Here is a 17,083-nt window from a genome sequence, read left to right as displayed (position 1 = left end):
AAAAAGAAGGAGGAAAAGAATATGGAATCGAAGAGGCCATTTGGAGGTAGGAGGGAAAATCGGGAGAACAATTCCAATGACTATTTTTCAGAGGATTATCCTTTGAAGGATACACTCCGTTTGTTGGTGGCTCCTGGTTATCGGCAGGAAAAGGATTCCGAGTTTATCTTCAGAGAGATTTGTAAATTTCTGAAGATTGAAAAGGAGGAACTTTTTTGTTTTCAATCCTTTTTTTCGAGAGGGATATATGATTTAACTTTAATGGGAAACTCTCAGTGTGAAAGAGCCTATACTCTCTATGAAGTTAATAGGGAGAACGAGCTTTTTGTTGGAGTGAGAGTGATTCCCTCCTTTCAGTTCTCCATGAAACTGCTAACAATACATTTGTTCAGTCCATTTGTTACTGATAGTGAAGTAATAAACTATCTAAGTGCATATTGTGAGAAAGTTATCCCAAGAAAACGTGGGGAAACTAGGTTCGGAGTGTGGAACGGAAAAAGGGTTTTTCTGGTAGCCTTCAAGAAGGACCCAGAAGAAGAAGGTGGGGTACTTAGACCACCACCAAATGTCTATGTTAATCGTAGCCGTGGATATCTGTTTTTTTCGGGTATGCCTAATTATTGTTATGGGTGCCGTAAATATGGACATTTGGATATTGTGTGCAAAAAGTGTTGTAGGTGTCCCGGTTCAGCTCATCAGGAGGATGCATGTCCAAATAAGAAGAAAGGAGGCGAGGAGGAGATGGATACTTCATCAGAACATCGGCAGAATGAAGCCGAGGATGGTGAGGAAGCAAGTGAAAAGAGAACTGATGAGCAGGAAATGGAGGAGGTGAGAAAAGTAAAGAAGAAGAAAACACCGGAAGAAGAGAAGAGAAAGAAAGAAGAGAGAGGGAGGAGGTCGGAGGAGGATGAGAAAAGAAAGATGGAAGAAAGGAAGAAGGAGAAGGAGTTAGAAGAAGATAAGAACAGAGAAGAGCAGAAGAAAGAAGGTCGGGAGAAGGAAGAGCAGAAGAAAGAAGAAAAGAAGAAAGAAGAAAAGAAGAATGAAGAACAGAGGATTGAAGAATTGAAGTCTGTGCTGGTGGGTGTGGGACAATTAATGCAGAGAGTCCCTCCACCAAGCAAAGAGAGTAATATAAAAGAACAAGGGGGTGAAGTAAAAAAGGGAGGCGCAGGGGGAAAGGTGGTGGTAGAGAAAAGTCAAAGCCTGCCTGTAATAGGGCCTTCCCCTAGGGGGTTTTTATCTCAGAGTCTACCCTGTGGTCAGGAAAGGATGGATTCATCAAAAATTTTGAAAAGAAGTGTAGATGATAAAGAGCGTGGTGTAGGGCCATGTGTAGTAAAAGTATTTGCTTGTGAAAAGGATTTTGACATTTCCAGTACATCAGAGTCGGAAGGGCTGAGTATCGATGAAAGTGCTTTGCAATCCGATGAGGGCGGGGGAGATAGCCCGGTGCCAGTCACTAAAAGATGATCAGGGCGGCTTCCCTGAATGTTCAGGGTTTCAATGACTTATATAAAAGAACTGTGATTTATGACTATTTTAATAATGAAAATTTTGATTTTGTATTTCTTCAAGAATGTAATTTGTCAAAGAAGTTAAATTATGATTTTTTACGGGGTATATGGAAGGGTAATTTATGTTTTTCAGGCGGGAATGAATTCAGAAGTGATGGGGTTGGTTTTATATGTTCCAGGGAATGGGAGATTACCAACTACGAAGAAATATACCCCGGTAGGATTCTAAGAGTGGATGTAGAAAGGAATGGGAAGAAATATAGATGTTTTAATATTTATGCCAATACAGAAAAAGTTTTAAGGTTACATTTGTTTGAAATTTTGCAGCTTTTTATCCCAGGTGTAGTTCCAGTAATTTTAGGGGGAGATTTTAATTGTCAACTAAATAATGTAAAAGATGGTTCGGTTTCTTGTCTCAAGGGTATTTTATCTTCTTTTAACCTAAAAGATGCTTGGTGGTTGGACGGGCAGAAGAAGGAGTATGAAATTACTTGGGAAGGAAGAGGTTGTTCCTCGAGAATAGATTATTTGTTTATATCCAAGGATTTTACTTGTTCTAATTTTAAAACGCATAAAGCACCTTTTTCTGATCATAAAATAATTGAATGTACACTGATGGTAGAGGCGGATGAGGGAAAAAGGCCGTCTCATTGGAAACTGAATGTATCATTGTTACAGCATAAGGAGGTAAGGGAGGATTTTAAATTTTTCTTTGAGAAACTGAAATTAGAAAAGAAATGTTTTGACTCTACTTTTAAATGGTGGGACTACATGAAAAAGGAAGTTAAATTATTCTTTATGGAAGTAGGCAAGAGGAAAGCTGCGGATAAGCGACAGTCATACAATAACCTTAATGCAAATCTACAGTGTCTGTATCAGTTTAGGAATAATGGAGTTAATGTGGAGGAGGAAATTATGGTGACGAAGGAAAAAATTCAAAAATGTCTGAGAGAAAAAGGAAAAGAAATTATCTTTAATTCTCGTGTGAAGGTGTTGGAGGAAGACGAGAAATGTACTAAATTCTTTTTTAAAAAAATCTGTGAGAAAAAGGCCTTTATGGGGGTTTTAGAGGGGGAAAGGAGTTTGGAGGGGAAAAAGATGAAAGTGAAAGAATTTTATGATAACCTGTTTTCAGCAAAAAATACAGATAGGTCTTTGAAGGAGCATTTTTTAGGAGGGTTGGATAAATGTTTTACTAAGGAAAATAAATTATTATTATCAGAGGGTATTTCAAAAGAAGAAGTTTTTAATACAGTTAATACATTGCAAAACGGTAAGACACCAGGGTCGGATGGGTTACCCATTGAGTTTTATAAAATATTATGGGATATTGTGGGGAATGAATTTTATGAAATGTTTTTAAAAGTTGAGTCTTTATGTCGTGTCCCGGAGTCATGGTTGGAGGGGGTAATTGTTTTATTATACAAAAGAGGTGATAGAGAATTGCTAAAAAACTGGAGACCGATTACTCTTTTAAATACAGATTATAAAGTTTATGCGAAGCTGTTGGCAAATAGATTAAAGAAAGTGGTGAGTTCGGTGATAGATATAGACCAAACGTGTGCAGTTCCAACGCGGAAGATCAGTGACTCGTTGATTTTAATTAGAGACATAATATGGGATGTTTCCGATAGAAGACAGAAGATGGCGTTAATTACTCTGGATTTTGAAAAGGCTTATGATAGAGTCGCCCATGATTTTTTATTCGATGTTTTAAGGAGAATGGGTTGCCCGGATGATTTTAGTAAACGTATTAAATCCTTGTATCAAGCATGTTTTAGTAAAGTATCTGGAAATGGGTTTTTATCTGGAAGTGTAAAGATTAATTGTGGGGTGAAACAGGGATGCCCCTTATCCCCTATTCTTTTTATCTGTGCGATTGAGCCTCTTTTAACTGCTTTTAGGAAAGACAAAGTGATTAATGGTTTTTTTATTCCTGGGAGTTGGGGAGAGCAGGTTAAAGTGGTGGCTTTTATGGATGATGTGACTGTTTTTGTAAAAGATTTAAGAAGTATGAATAGGGTTTTAAGAACGGTTGAATGGTTTGGGGCGGCATCAGGTTTTAAGATCAATTTGGAGAAATCTGGTGTTTTAACGATCGGCGGTTTTATCTTAGAATCCGATTGTAAATTATTGAGAGTCTTTGAAGCAAAGATTTTAGGCATCTATTTTTCGGAAGAGTGTGGAAATGTAAAAAATTGGGAATCACTGTTGGAGAGGGTTAGGAAAAAGGTGTCTTTTTGGAATCTGAGAGAGCTAACGTTGGAAGGGAAGATTTTAATTATCAAGCAGGTTTTACTCCCAATGATTTTATATGTTGCAACCATTTTTATTCCACCTGTCAATGCGATGAAAAAAATTATTAAAGTATGTTTTAATTTTTTATGGAGATCAAAAATGGAAAGGGTTAAGCGCGAAGAATTGTATAAGCCAAAAAAGAAAGGTGGTAAAGGTTATCCTGATATCAAAGCCTTTTTATATGCAAAGTATATGGCAAACTGCATAAATATTTTATTAGGGTCAGAATCGAAGCTTAAAGCCTTTTCTATTTATAATTTGGGTTTCTATATAAGAAAATATAAGTGGGTGGACATGAGATTGAATAGACCTTATAGATTTTTACCCCCAAGTAACTATGTTGTGCTGGAAAAGATTTTGAGAGATTATGATCTAAAAGGTTTTGATCTTAAGGTACTGAGGTGTCATAAAAAGATATTACAAGTCTTGGAAGGAAGGTTAAACACTAGTCCAGTGGAGCACTTTATGCCAAAGATAGTGGACAGGATTTGGCTGAATGTAAACTATGTGTTCTTATCAAATGAACATAAAGATTTGTTATGGTGTATAATAAAGGATTGCTTACCGACACGAGAATTTCAGCATAGACGTGGTCTTGTTCGTTTTGAAAAATGTCCAAGACAGAGATGTGGAGGTAGTGAGACTCCTATGCACGTATTCTGGAATTGCGAGTTTGCACAAAAAGTCTGGAGGAAAATGTGCAATCTGATTAAAGCTGTGAGTAATGTTAATTTTTTAGATTTTAACAGGGTGTTCTATGGGATGGGTGTAAAGGAAGAAGATTTTAAGGTGGTGTGGGTGATAATAACATGTGTAAAGATGGCAATTTGGAAGGTGAGAAACATTTTGATTTTTAAACATAATGAAGTGTCTGTTGAACAGTGTATTAAGTTGTGTCTAAGTTATTTATTTATGTATTTTTGGAAGGACAAAATGGTTTTGGGCATAAGAAAAGCAGATGTATTGTGGAAGCAAAATGAATGGAATATACTTACTGTGTAGCCTTTGTTGTCATTGAAAATCTTTTTCTGGAAAAATACAAATATTAATTACAGGAAAAAAAAAAAAAGTTAAAAAGAAAGTTAAGAAAAAGGAAAGAAGGAAATATATATGTATATATATATATATATATATATATATAAAAAAAAAAAAAAAAAAAAAAACACACGATGATGGATTTGAGTCTTGGTTTTTGCTTTTAAAGATGTAAGACTTTGTAATCTGAGTGTAAAAAAAAAAAAAAAAAAATCTGTTCTTATCAGTTTAATATCTGATACGTCCCCTATCTGGGGACCATATATTAAATGGATTTTTAGAACAGGGAGATGGAAAAAGAGCTTGCTCTGTCCACTCCACGCATTGACCTGGTATTGCAGTATCTCCAGGACCGGTGCACCCCTTCTTTAATGCAGTTTCTAAAATCAGAAAGAATTGAATTCAATGTTTTTTGTTCATTTTGCTTGTTTGTCGGATTTTGGGATGGACTCTTTGGCTTTGCTTTTCTTCTCCTCATTGGATTTTTCATGTTCAAAGTTGCAGAAGCCAGATTACAAGCTCATTTTGGTTCAACTTCAGCAACTGTGCATTGCATTGCCATGTAATGTGATGCAATGCTATCTTTCTAGCTCTCCCTTTTTACTTCCTTTTGGATAAACAGACATATTAGGCAAGCATTTTGGAGCTTTCACCTAAATAACTACAGGTGGTGAGATAAGCTGCACAATATAATTGACCTTTCAGTATATTGTTGCACACACACCATCTATTTAGCAAATGCCCTTGTTATCAACAGCAGCCTTTTAAACTCACCTGAGCTAACAGGTATGTGCGCTGGTTACTCTGCTGCGCTTAAAATTTCTTTTTTGGTTTGCTACAATGCCTTTTCTGAAACGTTGTCTCCTTCTGCTGGAACACTGACTTCTTTCATTTAATGCCTGCAGACTATAAAAGAGAACCCAACCCAAAAAGTTTGGTTGATTAGTCTGTGGCATTCTGTTAAACTGTTGCTTATGGCGGTCTCTGTGAGCTTCTCAGCGACATTCAGCCAGCCAGGTATCCTGCCTGCAGTAGATGGAATGTGGCAATGGAACGCTGGCTGCGCGTGTCATAATAGGCTCTGAGCCTTTATATACCTGTGCACAGCAGCAGCCACCTTCAGTCTGCTGCTGGACAGCCAGCAGCAGCAGCAGCAGGAGAGGTATGTAATCAGGAGCCCTCCTGCTAAGGGTAGACAGCTGCTCGTTCCACCCCACCCCCCGCCTTAATTGGTTCTCCTCCCTTCCAACGGTGTTGAGGCAGGTGGGAACAGCAGGGGGTGAAGGTGCTGTGTTTAAAGAGGTGGAGTTATGCAGATCTAAAACGCGTGGATTGCAGCAGCAGCAAGCCGAAAAGTGCAGGCATGTAAGGGATCTAGAGGTTGACAACATGTCTTCTTAACGGGAGTCCAGGAGCTCATCTCCACAAATGGACTTTTCAGGATCCTTGGGTGGCTCCGTAGTTTGAAACCAATTCTGGTTATCGCTTCTCGGCCTTTTGGCTAAGATCAAGTGTAGTATCTGTTCTTATCAGTTTAATATCTGATACGTCCCCTATCTGGGGACCATATATTAAATGGATTTTTAGAACAGGGAGATGGAAAAAGAGCTTGCTCTGTCCACTCCACGCATTGACCTGGTATTGCAGTATCTCCAGGACCGGTGCACCCCTTCTTTAATGCAGTTTCTAAAATCAGAAAGAATTGAATTCAATGTTTTTTGTTCATTTTGCTTGTTTGTCGGATTTTGGGATGGACTCTTTGGCTTTGCTTTTCTTCTCCTCATTGGATTTTTCATGTTCAAAGTTGCAGAAGCCAGATTACAAGCTCATTTTGGTTCAACTTCAGCAACTGTGCATTGCATTGCCATGTAATGTGATGCAATGCTATCTTTCTAGCTCTCCCTTTTTACTTCCTTTTGGATAAACAGACATATTAGGCAAGCATTTTGGAGCTTTCACCTAAATAACTACAGGTGGTGAGATAAGCTGCACAATATAATTGACCTTTCAGTATATTGTTGCACACACACCATCTATTTAGCAAATGCCCTTGTTATCAACAGCAGCCTTTTAAACTCACCTGAGCTAACAGGTATGTGCGCTGGTTACTCTGCTGCGCTTAAAATTTCTTTTTTGGTTTGCTACAATGCCTTTTCTGAAACGTTGTCTCCTTCTGCTGGAACACTGACTTCTTTCATTTAATGCCTGCAGACTATAAAAGAGAACCCAACCCAAAAAGTTTGGTTGATTAGTCTGTGGCATTCTGTTAAACTGTTGCTTATGGCGGTCTCTGTGAGCTTCTCAGCGACATTCAGCCAGCCAGGTATCCTGCCTGCAGTAGATGGAATGTGGCAATGGAACGCTGGCTGCGCGTGTCATAATAGGCTCTGAGCCTTTATATACCTGTGCACAGCAGCAGCCACCTTCAGTCTGCTGCTGGACAGCCAGCAGCAGCAGCAGCAGGAGAGGTATGTAATCAGGAGCCCTCCTGCTAAGGGTAGACAGCTGCTCGTTCCACCCCACCCCCCGCCTTAATTGGTTCTCCTCCCTTCCAACGGTGTTGAGGCGGGTGGGAACAGCAGGGGGTGAAGGTGCTGTGTTTAAAGAGGTGGAGTTATGCAGATCTAAAACGCGTGGATTGCAGCAGCAGCAAGCCGAAAAGTGCAGGCATGTAAGGGATCTAGAGGTTGACAACATGTCTTCTTAACGGGAGTCCAGGAGCTCATCTCCACAAATGGACTTTTCAGGATCCTTGGGTGGCTCCGTAGTTTGAAACCAATTCTGGTTATCGCTTCTCGGCCTTTTGGCTAAGATCAAGTGTAGTATCTGTTCTTATCAGTTTAATATCTGATACGTCCCCTATCTGGGGACCATATATTAAATGGATTTTTAGAACAGGGAGATGGAAAAAGAGCTTGCTCTGTCCACTCCACGCATTGACCTGGTATTGCAGTATCTCCAGGACCGGTGCACCCCTTCTTTAATGCAGTTTCTAAAATCAGAAAGAATTGAATTCAATGTTTTTTGTTCATTTTGCTAGTTTGTCGGATTTTGGGATGGACTCTTTGGCTTTGCTTTTCTTCTCCTCATTGGATTTTTCATGTTCAAAGTTGCAGAAGCCAGATTACAAGCTCATTTTGGTTCAACTTCAGCAACTGTGCATTGCATTGCCATGTAATGTGATGCAATGCTATCTTTCTAGCTCTCCCTTTTTACTTCCTTTTGGATAAACAGACATATTAGGCAAGCATTTTGGAGCTTTCACCTAAATAACTAAAGGTGGTGAGATAAGCTGCACAATATAATTGACCTTTCAGTATATTGTTGCACACACACCATCTATTTAGCAAATGCCCTTGTTATCAACAGCAGCCTTTTAAACTCACCTGAGCTAACAGGTATGTGCGCTGGTTACTCTGCTGCGCTTAAAATTTCTTTTTTGGTTTGCTACAATGCCTTTTCTGAAACGTTGTCTCCTTCTGCTGGAACACTGACTTCTTTCATTTAATGCCTGCAGACTATAAAAGAGAACCCAACCCAAAAAGTTTGGTTGATTAGTCTGTGGCATTCTGTTAAACTGTTGCTTATGGCGGTCTCTGTGAGCTTCTCAGCGACATTCAGCCAGCCAGGTATCCTGCCTGCAGTAGATGGAATGTGGCAATGGAACGCTGGCTGCGCGTGTCATAATAGGCTCTGAGCCTTTATATACCTGTGCACAGCAGCAGCCACCTTCAGTCTGCTGCTGGACAGCCAGCAGCAGCAGCAGCAGGAGAGGTATGTAATCAGGAGCCCTCCTGCTAAGGGTAGACAGCTGCTCGTTCCACCCCACCCCCCGCCTTAATTGGTTCTCCTCCCTTCCAACGGTGTTGAGGCAGGTGGGAACAGCAGGGGGTGAAGGTGCTGTGTTTAAAGAGGTGGAGTTATGCAGATCTAAAACGCGTGGATTGCAGCAGCAGCAAGCCGAAAAGTGCAGGCATGTAAGGGATCTAGAGGTTGACAACATGTCTTCTTAACGGGAGTCCAGGAGCTCATCTCCACAAATGGACTTTTCAGGATCCTTGGGTGGCTCCGTAGTTTGAAACCAATTCTGATTATCGCTTCTCGGCCTTTTGGCTAAGATCAAGTGTAGTATCTGTTCTTATCAGTTTAATATCTGATACGTCCCCTATCTGGGGACCATATATTAAATGGATTTTTAGAACAGGGAGATGGAAAAAGAGCTTGCTCTGTCCACTCCACGCATTGACCTGGTATTGCAGTATCTCCAGGACCGGTGCACCCCTTCTTTAATGCAGTTTCTAAAATCAGAAAGAATTGAATTCAATGTTTTTTGTTCATTTTGCTTGTTTGTCGGATTTTGGGATGGACTCTTTGGCTTTGCTTTTCTTCTCCTCATTGGATTTTTCATGTTCAAAGTTGCAGAAGCCAGATTACAAGCTCATTTTGGTTCAACTTCAGCAACTGTGCATTGCATTGCCATGTAATGTGATGCAATGCTATCTTTCTAGCTCTCCCTTTTTACTTCCTTTTGGATAAACAGACATATTAGGCAAGCATTTTGGAGCTTTCACCTAAATAACTACAGGTGGTGAGATAAGCTGCACAATATAATTGACCTTTCAGTATATTGTTGCACACACACCATCTATTTAGCAAATGCCCTTGTTATCAACAGCAGCCTTTTAAACTCACCTGAGCTAACAGGTATGTGCGCTGGTTACTCTGCTGCGCTTAAAATTTCTTTTTTGGTTTGCTACAATGCCTTTTCTGAAACGTTGTCTCCTTCTGCTGGAACACTGACTTCTTTCATTTAATGCCTGCAGACTATAAAAGAGAACCCAACCCAAAAAGTTTGGTTGATTAGTCTGTGGCATTCTGTTAAACTGTTGCTTATGGCGGTCTCTGTGAGCTTCTCAGCGACATTCAGCCAGCCAGGTATCCTGCCTGCAGTAGATGGAATGTGGCAATGGAACGCTGGCTGCGCGTGTCATAATAGGCTCTGAGCCTTTATATACCTGTGCACAGCAGCAGCCACCTTCAGTCTGCTGCTGGACAGCCAGCAGCAGCAGCAGCAGGAGAGGTATGTAATCAGGAGCCCTCCAGCTAAGGGTAGACAGCTGCTCGTTCCACCCCACCCCCCGCCTTAATTGGTTCTCCTCCCTTCCAACGGTGTTGAGGCGGGTGGGAACAGCAGGGGGTGAAGGTGCTGTGTTTAAAGAGGTGGAGTTATGCAGATCTAAAACGCGTGGATTGCAGCAGCAGCAAGCCGAAAAGTGCAGGCATGTAAGGGATCTAGAGGTTGACAACATGTCTTCTTAACGGGAGTCCAGGAGCTCATCTCCACAAATGGACTTTTCAGGATCCTTGGGTGGCTCCGTAGTTTGAAACCAATTCTGGTTATCGCTTCTCGGCCTTTTGGCTAAGATCAAGTGTAGTATCTGTTCTTATCAGTTTAATATCTGATACGTCCCCTATCTGGGGACCATATATTAAATGGATTTTTAGAACAGGGAGATGGAAAAAGAGCTTGCTCTGTCCACTCCACGCATTGACCTGGTATTGCAGTATCTCCAGGACCGGTGCACCCCTTCTTTAATGCAGTTTCTAAAATCAGAAAGAATTGAATTCAATGTTTTTTGTTCATTTTGCTTGTTTGTCGGATTTTGGGATGGACTCTTTGGCTTTGCTTTTCTTCTCCTCATTGGATTTTTCATGTTCAAAGTTGCAGAAGCCAGATTACAAGCTCATTTTGGTTCAACTTCAGCAACTGTGCATTGCATTGCCATGTAATGTGATGCAATGCTATCTTTCTAGCTCTCCCTTTTTACTTCCTTTTGGATAAACAGACATATTAGGCAAGCATTTTGGAGCTTTCACCTAAATAACTACAGGTGGTGAGATAAGCTGCACAATATAATTGACCTTTCAGTATATTGTTGCACACACACCATCTATTTAGCAAATGCCCTTGTTATCAACAGCAGCCTTTTAAACTCACCTGAGCTAACAGGTATGTGCGCTGGTTACTCTGCTGCGCTTAAAATTTCTTTTTTGGTTTGCTACAATGCCTTTTCTGAAACGTTGTCTCCTTCTGCTGGAACACTGACTTCTTTCATTTAATGCCTGCAGACTATAAAAGAGAACCCAACCCAAAAAGTTTGGTTGATTAGTCTGTGGCATTCTGTTAAACTGTTGCTTATGGCGGTCTCTGTGAGCTTCTCAGCGACATTCAGCCAGCCAGGTATCCTGCCTGCAGTAGATGGAATGTGGCAATGGAACGCTGGCTGCGCGTGTCATAATAGGCTCTGAGCCTTTATATACCTGTGCACAGCAGCAGCCACCTTCAGTCTGCTGCTGGACAGCCAGCAGCAGCAGCAGGAGAGGTATGTAATCAGGAGCCCTCCTGCTAAGGGTAGACAGCTGCTCGTTCCACCCCACCCCCCGCCTTAATTGGTTCTCCTCCCTTCCAACGGTGTTGAGGCGGGTGGGAACAGCAGGGGGTGAAGGTGCTGTGTTTAAAGAGGTGGAGTTATGCAGATCTAAAACGCGTGGATTGCAGCAGCAGCAAGCCGAAAAGTGCAGGCATGTAAGGGATCTAGAGGTTGACAACATGTCTTCTTAACGGGAGTCCAGGAGCTCATCTCCACAAATGGACTTTTCAGGATCCTTGGGTGGCTCCGTAGTTTGAAACCAATTCTGGTTATCGCTTCTCGGCCTTTTGGCTAAGATCAAGTGTAGTATCTGTTCTTATCAGTTTAATATCTGATACGTCCCCTATCTGGGGACCATATATTAAATGGATTTTTAGAACAGGGAGATGGAAAAAGAGCTTGCTCTGTCCACTCCACGCATTGACCTGGTATTGCAGTATCTCCAGGACCGGTGCACCCCTTCTTTAATGCAGTTTCTAAAATCAGAAAGAATTGAATTCAATGTTTTTTGTTCATTTTGCTTGTTTGTCGGATTTTGGGATGGACTCTTTGGCTTTGCTTTTCTTCTCCTCATTGGATTTTTCATGTTCAAAGTTGCAGAAGCCAGATTACAAGCTCATTTTGGTTCAACTTCAGCAACTGTGCATTGCATTGCCATGTAATGTGATGCAATGCTATCTTTCTAGCTCTCCCTTTTTACTTCCTTTTGGATAAACAGACATATTAGGCAAGCATTTTGGAGCTTTCACCTAAATAACTACAGGTGGTGAGATAAGCTGCACAATATAATTGACCTTTCAGTATATTGTTGCACACACACCATCTATTTAGCAAATGCCCTTGTTATCAACAGCAGCCTTTTAAACTCACCTGAGCTAACAGGTATGTGCGCTGGTTACTCTGCTGCGCTTAAAATTTCTTTTTTGGTTTGCTACAATGCCTTTTCTGAAACGTTGTCTCCTTCTGCTGGAACACTGACTTCTTTCATTTAATGCCTGCAGACTATAAAAGAGAACCCAACCCAAAAAGTTTGGTTGATTAGTCTGTGGCATTCTGTTAAACTGTTGCTTATGGCGGTCTCTGTGAGCTTCTCAGCGACATTCAGCCAGCCAGGTATCCTGCCTGCAGTAGATGGAATGTGGCAATGGAACGCTGGCTGCGCGTGTCATAATAGGCTCTGAGCCTTTATATACCTGTGCACAGCAGCAGCCACCTTCAGTCTGCTGCTGGACAGCCAGCAGCAGCAGCAGCAGGAGAGGTATGTAATCAGGAGCCCTCCTGCTAAGGGTAGACAGCTGCTCGTTCCACCCCACCCCCCGCCTTAATTGGTTCTCCTCCCTTCCAACGGTGTTGAGGCGGGTGGGAACAGCAGGGGGTGAAGGTGCTGTGTTTAAAGAGGTGGAGTTATGCAGATCTAAAACGCGTGGATTGCAGCAGCAGCAAGCCGAAAAGTGCAGGCATGTAAGGGATCTAGAGGTTGACAACATGTCTTCTTAACGGGAGTCCAGGAGCTCATCTCCACAAATGGACTTTTCAGGATCCTTGGGTGGCTCCGTAGTTTGAAACCAATTCTGGTTATCGCTTCTCGGCCTTTTGGCTAAGATCAAGTGTAGTATCTGTTCTTATCAGTTTAATATCTGATACGTCCCCTATCTGGGGACCATATATTAAATGGATTTTTAGAACAGGGAGATGGAAAAAGAGCTTGCTCTGTCCACTCCACGCATTGACCTGGTATTGCAGTATCTCCAGGACCGGTGCACCCCTTCTTTAATGCAGTTTCTAAAATCAGAAAGAATTGAATTCAATGTTTTTTGTTCATTTTGCTTGTTTGTCGGATTTTGGGATGGACTCTTTGGCTTTGCTTTTCTTCTCCTCATTGGATTTTTCATGTTCAAAGTTGCAGAAGCCAGATTACAAGCTCATTTTGGTTCAACTTCAGCAACTGTGCATTGCATTGCCATGTAATGTGATGCAATGCTATCTTTCTAGCTCTCCCTTTTTACTTCCTTTTGGATAAACAGACATATTAGGCAAGCATTTTGGAGCTTTCACCTAAATAACTACAGGTGGTGAGATAAGCTGCACAATATAATTGACCTTTCAGTATATTGTTGCACACACACCATCTATTTAGCAAATGCCCTTGTTATCAACAGCAGCCTTTTAAACTCACCTGAGCTAACAGGTATGTGCGCTGGTTACTCTGCTGCGCTTAAAATTTCTTTTTTGGTTTGCTACAATGCCTTTTCTGAAACGTTGTCTCCTTCTGCTGGAACACTGACTTCTTTCATTTAATGCCTGCAGACTATAAAAGAGAACCCAACCCAAAAAGTTTGGTTGATTAGTCTGTGGCATTCTGTTAAACTGTTGCTTATGGCGGTCTCTGTGAGCTTCTCAGCGACATTCAGCCAGCCAGGTATCCTGCCTGCAGTAGATGGAATGTGGCAATGGAACGCTGGCTGCGCGTGTCATAATAGGCTCTGAGCCTTTATATACCTGTGCACAGCAGCAGCCACCTTCAGTCTGCTGCTGGACAGCCAGCAGCAGCAGCAGCAGGAGAGGTATGTAATCAGGAGCCCTCCTGCTAAGGGTAGACAGCTGCTCGTTCCACCCCACCCCCCGCCTTAATTGGTTCTCCTCCCTTCCAACGGTGTTGAGGCGGGTGGGAACAGCAGGGGGTGAAGGTGCTGTGTTTAAAGAGGTGGAGTTATGCAGATCTAAAACGCGTGGATTGCAGCAGCAGCAAGCCGAAAAGTGCAGGCATGTAAGGGATCTAGAGGTTGACAACATGTCTTCTTAACGGGAGTCCAGGAGCTCATCTCCACAAATGGACTTTTCAGGATCCTTGGGTGGCTCCGTAGTTTGAAACCAATTCTGGTTATCGCTTCTCGGCCTTTTGGCTAAGATCAAGTGTAGTATCTGTTCTTATCAGTTTAATATCTGATACGTCCCCTATCTGGGGACCATATATTAAATGGATTTTTAGAACAGGGAGATGGAAAAAGAGCTTGCTCTGTCCACTCCACGCATTGACCTGGTATTGCAGTATCTCCAGGACCGGTGCACCCCTTCTTTAATGCAGTTTCTAAAATCAGAAAGAATTGAATTCAATGTTTTTTGTTCATTTTGCTTGTTTGTCGGATTTTGGGATGGACTCTTTGGCTTTGCTTTTCTTCTCCTCATTGGATTTTTCATGTTCAAAGTTGCAGAAGCCAGATTACAAGCTCATTTTGGTTCAACTTCAGCAACTGTGCATTGCATTGCCATGTAATGTGATGCAATGCTATCTTTCTAGCTCTCCCTTTTTACTTCCTTTTGGATAAACAGACATATTAGGCAAGCATTTTGGAGCTTTCACCTAAATAACTACAGGTGGTGAGATAAGCTGCACAATATAATTGACCTTTCAGTATATTGTTGCACACACACCATCTATTTAGCAAATGCCCTTGTTATCAACAGCAGCCTTTTAAACTCACCTGAGCTAACAGGTATGTGCGCTGGTTACTCTGCTGCGCTTAAAATTTCTTTTTTGGTTTGCTACAATGCCTTTTCTGAAACGTTGTCTCCTTCTGCTGGAACACTGACTTCTTTCATTTAATGCCTGCAGACTATAAAAGAGAACCCAACCCAAAAAGTTTGGTTGATTAGTCTGTGGCATTCTGTTAAACTGTTGCTTATGGCGGTCTCTGTGAGCTTCTCAGCGACATTCAGCCAGCCAGGTATCCTGCCTGCAGTAGATGGAATGTGGCAATGGAACGCTGGCTGCGCGTGTCATAATAGGCTCTGAGCCTTTATATACCTGTGCACAGCAGCAGCCACCTTCAGTCTGCTGCTGGACAGCCAGCAGCAGCAGCAGCAGGAGAGGTATGTAATCAGGAGCCCTCCTGCTAAGGGTAGACAGCTGCTCGTTCCACCCCACCCCCCGCCTTAATTGGTTCTCCTCCCTTCCAACGGTGTTGAGGCGGGTGGGAACAGCAGGGGGTGAAGGTGCTGTGTTTAAAGAGGTGGAGTTATGCAGATCTAAAACGCGTGGATTGCAGCAGCAGCAAGCCGAAAAGTGCAGGCATGTAAGGGATCTAGAGGTTGACAACATGTCTTCTTAACGGGAGTCCAGGAGCTCATCTCCACAAATGGACTTTTCAGGATCCTTGGGTGGCTCCGTAGTTTGAAACCAATTCTGGTTATCGCTTCTCGGCCTTTTGGCTAAGATCAAGTGTAGTATCTGTTCTTATCAGTTTAACCCCTTCCCGACCCGTGTCACACCGTTTGTGACATGGAAAACAGTTCGTTCCCGACCCATGTCACAGCGTCTGTGACATGGAGGGAAAGAGCCCCTGCAGCGCCTGCGAGCGGGGTCGCTCAGGTGTCACAGTTGCTACTGCAACTGGACATCCTGAAGTCGACCCCCCGGGGGGTGGATTACCCCCCCGTGCCTGGGACCCCTCCGATTGGCTGTTTCATTTTCACTTTTAGTGAAACTGCCAATCGGTATGAATTAAATATTTCACCAATGAAAATTGGTGTAATATTTAAATCTGGGCATTGCCTGATACTTATAGCATCAGCCATTGGCTGGGGGGAGTGTCACCTCTGTTTCCCCCTCCCCCCAGATCTGATTGGGGGGCTAGCGTCACATGGATACTAGCCCCAATCAGATATGGAGGGATGGCTGAAACCTCCCAGCACCTTCCCAACCCTAGATCGTCTGCTGTGGACCCCCTGCTGTGGACCCCCTGCTGCGGACCCCCTGCTGCGGACCCCCTGCTGTGGACCCTGTGGATCGCGTCTGCCGCCGCCACCGCTGATCAGCGGTAAGTATTGCCGCCACTCCCCCCGACCCCCCCTCCACCCCCCCCGCGACCCTCCCCGCCCCCCTCTCTACCCCCCCTCCACTTTCATACCTGCACCCCGACCTCCGCTCCTTCTCCCACGTCTTCATCCACCGGCTGCTGCTCTCCTTCTGACAGCCGGTGGACTGTGATCACAGCAGCAGCAGGCTCAGTGTAAATGCCCTGCTCCTGTGATCAAACCCACCATCCCCCAGTCCCAGTGATATCACCCCCCACCTCCCAATAATCACCCCCTCCCCCAGTGTTCACCCCGCCTGTCCCCAGTGTTCACCCCCCCCAGTGTTCACTCCCCCTGTTCCCAGTGTTCACCCCCCCTGTTCCCAGTGATCACCCCCCCCGAAAACCCAGTAATCAGCCCCCTGCTCCTGCCAGCTCCTGCTCCCCTTTCTGCCCCAGTAATCACCCCCCGATGCTGCCGGCCTCCTACCCCCCCTTGCTGCTGCCGGCTCCTGCCCCAGTGATCACCCCCCTTGCTGCTGCTTCTGGCTCCTCCATCTCCTCAGCCCCCTCCTACGTCTGACCGCCCCCTACGTCTGACCGCCCCCTACGCCTGACCGCCCCCTACGCCTGACCGCCCCCTACGCCTGACCGCCCCCTACGCCTGACCCCCCCTACGCCTGACCGCCCCCCTACGCCTGACCCCCCCTACGCCTGACCGCCCCCTATGCCTGACCGCCCCCTACTCCTGACCGCCCCCTACGCCTGACCACCCCCTACTCCTGACCGCCCCCTATGCCTGACCGCCCCCTACGCCTGACCGGCCCCTACGCCTGACCGCTCCCACACGTGACTGCAGAAGGTTACACCAAGCACACACACGTACACTCACACTATAATAAAGTTTTGATTTTTTTTTTTTTTTTTTTTACACACGCACAAAGCACACAAAATGTCCCGCCCGTCCCGCTCATCCCAGTCTAGGGCGTACTCAGCTGAGGAGGCT

General features: G+C 43.7%; 7 non-coding genes and 2 pseudogenes across 7 annotated transcripts; all 9 read left to right on the top strand.

The window, feature by feature from the left end:
- Positions 1-5,009: 5,009 nt before the first annotated feature.
- On the top strand, positions 5,010-5,219 carry LOC141228394 (U2 spliceosomal RNA; annotated as a pseudogene).
- A 1,115-nt stretch (positions 5,220-6,334) lies between these two features.
- Positions 6,335-6,525, top strand: LOC141228747 (U2 spliceosomal RNA). Its single transcript, XR_012295548.1, has one exon. It is a non-coding gene; the product is annotated as a U2 spliceosomal RNA (small nuclear RNA).
- A 1,115-nt stretch (positions 6,526-7,640) lies between these two features.
- LOC141228746 (U2 spliceosomal RNA) lies at positions 7,641-7,831 on the top strand. Its single transcript, XR_012295547.1, has one exon. It is a non-coding gene; the product is annotated as a U2 spliceosomal RNA (small nuclear RNA).
- Positions 7,832-8,946: 1,115 nt separating this feature from the next.
- Positions 8,947-9,137, top strand: LOC141228745 (U2 spliceosomal RNA). Its single transcript, XR_012295546.1, has one exon. It is a non-coding gene; the product is annotated as a U2 spliceosomal RNA (small nuclear RNA).
- Positions 9,138-10,252: 1,115 nt separating this feature from the next.
- On the top strand, positions 10,253-10,443 carry LOC141228744 (U2 spliceosomal RNA). Its single transcript, XR_012295545.1, has one exon. It is a non-coding gene; the product is annotated as a U2 spliceosomal RNA (small nuclear RNA).
- Positions 10,444-11,555: 1,112 nt separating this feature from the next.
- Positions 11,556-11,746, top strand: LOC141228743 (U2 spliceosomal RNA). The gene has a single exon (XR_012295544.1). It is a non-coding gene; the product is annotated as a U2 spliceosomal RNA (small nuclear RNA).
- A 1,115-nt stretch (positions 11,747-12,861) lies between these two features.
- LOC141228742 (U2 spliceosomal RNA) lies at positions 12,862-13,052 on the top strand. Its single transcript, XR_012295543.1, has one exon. It is a non-coding gene; the product is annotated as a U2 spliceosomal RNA (small nuclear RNA).
- A 1,115-nt stretch (positions 13,053-14,167) lies between these two features.
- Positions 14,168-14,358, top strand: LOC141228739 (U2 spliceosomal RNA). The gene has a single exon (XR_012295541.1). It is a non-coding gene; the product is annotated as a U2 spliceosomal RNA (small nuclear RNA).
- Positions 14,359-15,473: 1,115 nt separating this feature from the next.
- LOC141228470 (U2 spliceosomal RNA) lies at positions 15,474-15,591 on the top strand (annotated as a pseudogene).
- The last annotated feature ends 1,492 nt before the right edge of the window (positions 15,592-17,083 follow it).

Source organism: Phyllobates terribilis, unplaced genomic scaffold (genome assembly GCF_046119375.1).
Source record: "Phyllobates terribilis strain yellow unplaced genomic scaffold, ASM4611937v1 Scaffold_437__1_contigs__length_1545540, whole genome shotgun sequence".
Classification (NCBI taxonomy): Eukaryota; Metazoa; Chordata; class Amphibia; order Anura; family Dendrobatidae; genus Phyllobates; species Phyllobates terribilis.
Note: the sequence above shows the minus strand (reverse complement) of the source record. Positions and strands in the feature narration are given on the sequence as shown.